The sequence below is a fragment of the Octopus bimaculoides genome, chromosome 14, assembly GCF_001194135.2.
Source record: "Octopus bimaculoides isolate UCB-OBI-ISO-001 chromosome 14, ASM119413v2, whole genome shotgun sequence".
In the NCBI taxonomy this organism is placed as follows: Eukaryota; Metazoa; Mollusca; class Cephalopoda; order Octopoda; family Octopodidae; genus Octopus; species Octopus bimaculoides.
Genome location: NC_068994.1, coordinates 16,410,042 through 16,419,915, shown reverse-complemented (window position 1 = coordinate 16,419,915; position 9,874 = coordinate 16,410,042). Strand labels below are relative to the sequence as shown.

Sequence of the window (9,874 nt, the reverse complement as noted above, 5' to 3'; positions counted from 1 at the left end):
TATATATATATATATATATATATATATATATATATATGGCATTTGCTACTGCTGCTTTTTGGGCGATTACAGTCCCTGTCAGCATATATGTATACAATTATGCTCTTTGACTGCAGCATTAGTGCGTTTAGCTCTTATTTCTAGTTATGTAGGTGTCTCTAACGTTATCAGTCATTTAATGAGGGTTATAGTTTTCCTATTTAGTACACATTGCTTACCGCTGCCTACATTACACACACACACACACATACGCATATGTATACATGTATATAAGTATACATATATATGTGTGAGTACATATCTATACATCCAAATATATACATACACGCACATACACGTATATATACACACACATACGCGTAGGTACATGTGCACACGCGTGTAGTGTTTAGTCAGGTATGAATGACTTGTAAAAATGATCGTTATACTTTGTCTACCATTACAATACAATTTAACACTCTCTGGTTCTATGTTCAAATCTAAACGAACCATTAAAAAAAATGTTAAATCTCCCACCTATGTATATTCAAGCGAAAAAATGCATTTACATATAAAACGGCAGCACTAATGACCTCAGTCAAAGCTTTTGAGTCCTGGGAGGTGTATGGAAAAGAAACTCTATGAGATCTCGTCAGACTGCTTGCTGCAGGTAGGATTACAAAAGAAAAATTTCAAGACCAGACGGTAGAGTTAAACAGTGCAATTTATCAACTCTACCACTCCTTAACAGATACAATCTATCTGATGGGCTTCTGTAGTTTCCGTCTACTCAAGTTCACTCAGAAGATTGGATTAAACAGTGGTTATGATTAAAGGACACTGGCTTGAAGTGCTGCAGAGTGGTAGATTGAGAGATAAAAGAAACAACTGTTATATTTTTGACTTATATATTAGGGTTCCTCTTGTTTCGTTGGCCTCAACAAAATAAGACGAAAACAAGCTATATTTATTCAGAAGTTGCAGAACTTTAATTAATGGTTCAAGGGAGATAACCAAAAGAGAAATTTGAGGGCAATATCAGATTTTGCCGAATTGTGCTTGTTCACGAGAAACATGGATAAAATAAGAAATTAGATAAGAGAAGGAATGCAAAAGTGAAGTAAAAGTTTCTAGATTTGTTAAATTTCTAAAATCAAGTTTGAAGATGGAAGAAAAATACGGAAAGGTATCCTTTTTTACTTGTTTTGGTCACGGGAGTATGATCTTGCTGGGGGTACTGTCTTGAAGTGTGTAGTCAAATAAATCCAGTCCAGTACTTATTTTTAAACTTCTGGTATTTATACTATCGGTCTCTTTTGCTGAACCGCTAAGTTATGGAAGCGTAAACAAATCAGTCGGCGGAGGGAGAGCACCAGAAGTCTAACAGTGTGTCTTTTCAAGAAAAAAAATGAAAGAAACACATGAATCAATTATTTTGGAAGTTCGAAATGGTTGGATGGGTTTAGAAGTGATGTAATTGACTTAGCTCCTCTCCTGACCTTTCTGGCCTTATGCCAAAATTTGAAACCAATATTTTTTTATTCCATTAAGGTCATGAACTGGTAGAGTCGCCAGTAAAATGCTTTGCAGCACTTTGTTTTTTACGTTCTGAGTTCAAATTCCGCTGAGGTCAACTTTACTTTCTATCCTTTTGTGGGTTGGGGGAGAGATTGATAAAATAAGTACCAGTTGAGCACTGGGGTTAATGTAATCGACTTACCTCTTCCATCAAAATTGCTGGCTTTGTGCCGAAATTTTAAACCAATATTTATTCTTCCCTCTACTTTCTTGTTCCAGTATGATCAATCATCTCTATCTCTGACACTGCTTTCCATAAGATTTATAACGACCTGTCCCTCCCCTCCATTGCACTATTACATCAGTCTTATAAGGAAACAATTTCCACAGGACCCCTAATTTCATTTACAAACCTACAGTGTACACCTTATTGCTCCCTACCTCAATTCATACATTTAAACTAAATTGTATGTAAGAGGCAACAGTGATATCTACATGTTAGCAGGCCAGTCATACAGGCTACATGAGAATATAGAGTCCCACACAAATACAGGCTATAAATGTAGCTACTTAGTTAACTCATCAGCCATGTCGGTCAGAATCTGACTCTACAATGGACCTAATCTTGGATTGGCTTTTCATCCACTTCTCACCTAGGGTGTCTCTAAGAAGAAAAGCAGAATTCCCGGCCACACCTCAGTACATCATGTCAGTCGACAGATGAAACCTGGGCAAAGGGTAGAGTACTCTGAATGCCTGCAAGTAGAGAATGAGTATTAGATCTCATTCTCAGGGGCAGGAAACCTATGCAACTGCATAATATTGCAGGGTGCTAATGGTGCCGACAAATCTCTTTACGGAACCCTCTCTGGACATGATCTCTTGGAAGTATGTTTCCTTTAGCTTATTATTCTACATGGCATATGGTCCAGTGGTTAGGGTATTTGGCTCATGATTGTAAAGTCATGAGAATTTGATAAACTATTTGATATGAAGCTCCTTTGTGACCACTGGAGACTTCAATATTAAGTGAAAGAAGACCAATTTAAAAACAGGCCAAAGGATAAAGTGACATATGTTTCAATGAAATGGAGAATACTAAAGTTCAGTGCAACAAATGGCCTCATGGTAACAAATATTCTGTTTCACTGCTGATGGACTGGCTCCTGTGCAGGTGGCACGTAAAATACACCATTTCGAGTGTGGCCGTTGCCAGTACCGCCTGACTGGCCCTCGTGCCAGTGGCACGTAAAAGCACCCACTACACTCTCGGAGTGGTTGGCGTTAGGAAGGGCATCCAGCTGTAGAAACTCTGCCAAATCAGATTGGAGCCTGGTGTCGCCTCCTGGTCCACCAGTCCTCAGTTAAATCGTCCAACCCATGCTAGCATGGAAAGCAGACGTTAAACGATGATGATGATGATGATGATGATGACTATTCAGTGAAATGATGGGTAACATGAATCTTGCATGACAACTAGACCCTCAATCAGACAGACTATAATATAACCAGAACTGCAGTCAGATAGATTACACCATTAATAGATTACATTATTGTCTAGGAAAACTGAAAGCCATTCCTGAACTAAAAAAAAATAATAATAAAGCAGACCATACCACTCAACATGGGTTGGATGATTTAACAGGAACTGATAAGGTTGAAGACTGCACGAAGCTCTACTGCCTGATAAGTATTTTAAAAATACAGCATAATGATTCCTAACAGACACAGGTAAAATGTGAAGAGAGGCCATCAATTATCAAACTGAATCCAGTGGTTGGCTGATATTTATTTTATCCATGTTGGAAGAATGAAAAGCAAAGCCGACTCCAGCAAGATTTGATCTCAAGCTAGTAAGCAAACATGACTAAATACTGCAAAGCATTTTGCCATTTGTTCCACCTTAATTAGATGAGAACTTTAAGGAATTGTTTTGATATTATTTGCATCAGTCTAGATACTCAAAGGGAAACTGGAGTCTGCTGTCTATGCCAATAGGTTCCTGAAACACTCAGAGATCAACTGGATAATGAAGAAGCCCTAATCAATTTTCCTTATTTTCTAGAACCAGTTGTTTATTCTCGATCAATTGGAAAAAGACCGGGTGCTATGGCTATGACTATGTCCTTGGAGTATTGTGATGAATATTTTTGCTCTAAATGCTGTCAACCCTTTGCCTGTCCTGTTTATCATGCAATATGCAGAACATATTTCATATATGATGCACATTCCCAATTTTTTCAACCACTAGAGTAACTTGGGGCTTATTAGCAGAAAAATTTATATTGCTCCAAGTGTATGAAACAAGGGCTAATTAAAAGTTTCAAAACAAGCATGGATGTTGAGGATAAAGTTATGAAAATACTTCAGACAGGCAAACAGCTAATTAAGCTGTCTTTGCAGATTCTGCTGATTTTATAGTAGCCAAATCATTACTGAAACATCATTGACCAGAGAGGTTTGCTGGATCAAGGCTTCCCAGGTTTAATCATCTACTACAATAATAGACTGTTCTCTCCAGATGGAGATTTATCTGTATTTTTAGCAGTTCATGTGACTGCACAGATGACTCCTCATTGGCTGTCACCAGTTGTTGTTTAGCCCAGGTCAGCTCTGCTCCAGTTGACCAATTGCCAAAAGTGTTCCACTCATAACTATTTCTGTTGTTCATTTTTCAGGTGTTATTTAAAATGATGTTTGTTTTCAATATTTTTATGGATCTTATCAAAGAAATTTTAATCATTGACAATTCTAGCATGCAATTAAAGAAAAGAAATTGTTGAAATTAATCATTACTTATTTTGCCCCAGTTTAGACATCTTTTTGAAATCTATCAAATTAGACGTTAGTGTGGATAAAAACTAGCTTGGAGCATCCAACAGAGAAAGGAATTTTGATTGTTAAACACCAGATATTTTATTAGCAATCTCAATTACAATCGAGTCAAAGTTGAGTGAAAATTCATTGGACGAAAAGTACCTGTTTCAAACTATCAACATCAACAACTGTACTGACCAACTTTTACTCCTGAAGACGATACAACAGTTCAAAATTACGATGTAATACTTGCAGTGTAATATTTTCGAGTATTTTATTTTCATATATAACATATAAACATGTACATGTTTTAGAACATTGTCTTTTTATAAGATTTTGCTGACAAATTTTAAAATTAACATAAACATTTATTGTTCTATAACACAAAATATACAAGTATACGAAGTTTGAAAGTGTTTCGGTACCAAAAACACTACGTAAAACATAAATGAAAAGTGTTGCCCGTCAAATTAGAAAGATCCTAGAAAAGAGTTATTGATTTAAAAAAGACGAGATGGTCACGTATGGAATGTTTTTAAAGGAGTCTGGGCGGTCACGGTTGGAACGTCTTTAAAGAAAGCGGGCATTGAGAAACCTGATTTCGGACCTCCGTGCATTTTTGCGCGAATGAATCGGACATGTTATTTCCCATTTTGAAAAGTTTTTGTTTCATACACTAAACTAGATAATGTAGATACCCGTTAGAAGACGAGAAGGTCATAATCGGAAAGTCTTTGATCATAGACCTGCTCGTTGAGGCCTCGCATCGTGGTTAAACAAAAGTTAAAAGTAGGCAATGGATTGGCCGAATCGTTAGACAAAATGTTTGAGGTATTCGGTCAGTTACAGCCCTTTACGTTTTCAGTACAAATCCCACCGATTTCAACTTTGCCTTTCACCCTATCTCGGAATCGATAAAGAAGACATCACTTATGTACTAAATCAATTACTATAATACAGTCAAGATATGAGTGAATTCATATAAAATGAAACGAATTCACCAAAAATAAAGTAAAACTGTTGTGAGCAGAAAGTAAATCAGTTAGTGCTCATGCGCTTACTTTGAAATGCAGACGCTTAGAAAGTTGGGGAAAACATTAATATGTATCTTTTCCTACATGCGAATTCCTTTTAAAGATATGCGTGTGAACTAGTAAGTCTTCATTTTCAATTACATCTATGAAAAGAATATACTAACTAGTTTTATATTTTACACTGTTATTACTTTTGTCTTTTACATATTCGAATGTTTAGTTTGCTTTTCAGCCTCTGTTTTCTTACTAATTTTTGTCTTTCGTTCTGAACAGGACGCTTTTTCCTCCCCTCTTTTCTTTTCGAAAAGATACTTAAATAGAATGTGTTCTATTATTTCGAGTTCAGTTTATTAGCGATTTTTTTACTGTATAGAAAAATCACTTGAGGATAGAAAAAGACAAATTCGGAATTTGGATAAATAAACAATATCAAATACAAGTATTCCTTATATATAGATATGGTATAAGAAATTTTGAAAAGGTGAAACTGGAACTTATGACATTCATGCCTTTCTAAGAATGTTAGTGATACAAGGAAAGTCAAAGAGAGAAAAAAAAATCAATCGGTTTCATACTCAGTTCGCTTAAAAGATACTGTGCATATGTTTTATGGTGCTTACACACCATTTTGAAATAGAAATATATCAGCAGCAGCAGCAGCTGTTGCATCATTTAACGTCCTTGTTCCATGCTGGCATTGGATGGACAACTTGAGAGGATCCGATGGGCTTAAGGTCTGCATTGTATCCATTGTTTGCTTCGGCATTGTTTCTACGACTCGATCGATGCCTTTCCTTCCTAACGCCAACCACTTAACAGTGTGTACTGGTTGCTTTGAGCCACCGGTTCTTGTGTGGTTGTTCTGCAGTTTGCTAGACCACGAACAGCGCCTCCTCCTCGATGCAGAGGGGAGCTTTATGATAGGAGATGAAAGCAAAAGATAGGTAAAATTATGAGAAAAGTGACCAGAGCAAGTTTCTTGTAGTAGAGGAGCTACATGATTACTCATATTTTTAGAAAAGTGCAGTATGGTAAGCGTGAGGTGCTAGGTTCGATCCCTCTGCGTGACATCTTGGACAAACTATCATTTCTATAACTTCCAGTCGATCCATACCTTATGAGTGAAATTGGGTTAATGAAGATTATACAGAAGGTCACCGGGTGGAAAGTACACGCAATTCAAAAGTGCACAGCCTTGTCACACATTGTGTCGCACTGGTTCTACCTGAGAATTACGTATAGGACACACATGCTTGTGGAATGACCAGCGACTTGCACATTAATTCAGGAGCAAGTAACTCAGTCGACCAAATAACTAAATCCCCATCGTCAAACGACGGAAGTCCAACGATCAACGTGCAGTTTACCACCGTAAAAAAAGTAAAAGTAAATTGTCTTAACAAAATTAAAAGTAAATTGCAATAGTGACGACAGCAACATTCCGTAATTTCATGTAAGCAATGTCACTGAGACCTACATAGGAAGCCCACCCATCGGATATCAAGCGTGTTCCAAAACAATATCCAATGCCTTATAATGAGCAAAATGTTCCGCGCGTGCAATTGGAGACCTCCATCAAGGGGCGTTTTTTTGCACCTCTTTCTACTGCACCAAACACCCAAGGTTCTTCATGCCACTCTCGGTTATATTTCCAATGCATATATTTGAATTAGTGTATTTCCATAGTAATGGGATTTCCCGCATCACCCTATCCACTGAATTGCTGTGGATGAACTTCCAACTACTGTTCACATATATCTCTTAGGAAGTCGCACCGATTACTCACAGTTCAAAAATCATTTCGTTCTGTGGAATACGACGGTAAACTGCATGTTAACCAGTCTAACACACACACCGTTTGGTTATAGCTTTCCTACTGACAGATCGTGAGTGAGTGGTAAGGGAGTATCTTTTATAAATACTGTAACATTTTTTATGCGGTGTTCTAATCTATCAGTTTCCACTACGGGCTTTCATATGCAAATTTTCAAACTTTAATTGCTAATAACTTTTTATTTATTGATTTATAGCGAAAATGATTTTCATGACACTGATTAGCCTATAAAAGTGTATCATTACATTGAATATGGAATCAGTTCGAACAGAAATTGAAATTGGCAGCCAAACGGAAATACGGGTACCTATACGTCAGTATAAACGATGCTAGTTTATTAATATTGAACTGTGCAAGGCAGTCTGTGTAAGGTACCCGTAAAAAAGTGTGGCGGCCGCAAGAATTTAAAGTTTCTGATTGTAAATTAGTGTTGATTATAAGAGATTCTGGACCATTACTGCTCGGAAAGTCGATGTTGTATCTCCATATGAATTGTTTTCAACCCCTGAAGTCCAGAATACAAACAATGAGAAGGAATCGAGAAACATTTTGTAATTTTAGGGGATTTTTCTTTTCCATACCCAGAGAAAATAAAAAATGGAAGACTAACTGTGTGATCCTATATTAAGTCAGTGAAGGTTGGTAAATAACAGAAACACAGTAGAATGCCGGAGAAAATACGCAGCTGTGTTTAGTTACATCTCTTTATGTTCCAAATTCAAAGAAATCCCACCTTGTCAGCACGACATCAAAACAAGACAAGACCCTCATGGGATAAAATTTTCTCAAAGTACAAAAGAAGGATTAAAAACTCAAGAGAGACTTGGTCAAACTTTGTCGGGCAAAATACTGTGATGGGTAGTCAACGATATCTTGTATAAGTAAAAAATTGTGGGAGAGACTTCAAAGGGATGCTCATTTCATTTCTGGCTTTTCCCTCTCCTTGCCTTTCGTCGTCTGAAAAACTGACGACGTTATAGATGTCCAAAATATGATACATTGTTTCGAGAGTGCTCTTTCGTAACCATTCCTCTTCCTCATTGGGCTGCGCATAGTACATTGGGTGGCTTCATCCAAACCTCATCTCCGACCTAAAGTGATGCTAATTCTTCCTTTACCTCAAAACATTGCAATACTGTTCTCCGGTGCCTCTATTCATACGTGAGCACTGATCTTTGTGGGACTGACTCCCAGCTTGTCTTGTCCTGAGTGACATGTTGTACCAGAAGACTACTTCAACGGAGAGGATTGCCACCTAACTCTCGGCGCGATGAGATCTTACCAGAATTCTCGTTTGGCATATACGCAGCTCTGAAGAAACGCCTGATATTCCACCTATCGAGCGTTTCCTCCAGCAACCCTACAGTCCATCAATAGCTCGTACACTGGGCCCATTTCCAAGAACATCTCATTCAGCAACCTTGCAGTTTCAGCCGCAATCCCAACCCGGATTTCTCTCCCATATAGTCATCCCCACTGATCCACAATCGGTCATCGAGAGGTATGATCTTCCCTGGTAGAGCTTTGCATCAATTACCAGCCTCTTCCAATGTTCCTCCACCTGAATCTTCCCAGTCTCGTGCACATTCGGTGCGGGGTAAATGGACTGACACCTGTCACAAATCCTTCTCAAAAATAGGATCCTGTCTATTCTCATACGACCATGTTGTGCAGCCCCCTCAGCTCCAAACTCTCCAGCCGACACGTTGCAGACGCCCTCTTTGTAAATTTTCTGGCATACCCAATAGGGCTTTATTTTCTCGGTAAGGATACCCGCCTTATTTTTCCGAAGATACAAAGACTATTGGCAGCTTCATGTTGAACGTAGCTGCTAGCTCTCTAAAAATTCCTAGGTGATGCTTGACTTTCGTTTCTGTGCCCACTTTCATTCGTATTCCCTTCTGATTGATGATCCCTGATCCCACTCATCCATGTACCGTTGCTGAGTCAGTTCGAATCTCGATAGTGTGCAATCCTCATCTCAGTGCCAGATTCACGCTCTCGAGCACAGCGTGTAGCTCAGTTATATGATTGATGTAATTGTTATAGTCCTTCTTGCCTCAGCAGCCCCTATTTCCAGAACGGCTCCTACTGTTGTACTATTTGTGTCACACCATACGATTACTTTTTCTGATTTGGGAACATATTCTTCTCGCTATACGCCAAATCAATTGAGGACGTCCACTTCAGCTCTAGAGCACGGTATGACTTCCATTGAAATTTCCGTGGCTATAGTCTGCCAACCTACGTTCAGGATGTTTTTACGAGACACTACTCATATGGATGGCCATTGATTCACTATGAGCTCATTTGTCCTTTGACAGATCTTATTTTTATTCCTGCAGTGTTCACAACACCCTCTTCCTCACCTGACAAGCTAGGTAGAAGAGTTGCCGACTTACCCGACCATGAAACAGGTTATACTGGGTCTTCTCATTTTTTCTAAAAACGTCTACTATCATGGCAATTGTATTCTCTCCCACTGTCACTCCAGCTCACTCCTTTGATCTTCCTCATGATACACATGCATGCTCTCTGAATCCATTATACGATAGGGTAGCGGCTTACCATTTTCCCGCACAATGAGGATAGTTCTCGCCTATCATGCACTCGCTCAGGTTTGGAATCTTGTTTCATCTATGTCTATCTTGTCTCTCGCCAGCTTGAGCCCCAACACTAAAATGTCATTAAT

At 38.4% G+C, this 9,874-nt stretch overlaps 2 protein-coding genes across 2 annotated transcripts in view; one reads left to right on the top strand and one right to left on the bottom strand.

Annotated features, from left to right (window-relative positions):
• LOC106867679 (UPF0687 protein C20orf27 homolog) overlaps positions 1-9,874 on the bottom strand; it is an 82,431-nt gene that overhangs the window by 69,762 nt on the left and 2,795 nt on the right. The window lies entirely within an intron of this gene.
• Positions 5,306-9,874, top strand: part of LOC128249430 (uncharacterized) — a 38,216-nt gene continuing 33,647 nt past the window's right edge. The window contains exon 1 of the mRNA XM_052973028.1: positions 5,306-5,467. The gene's annotated coding sequence lies outside the window, so the exon portion shown is untranslated. The remainder of the gene's footprint in view (positions 5,468-9,874) is intronic.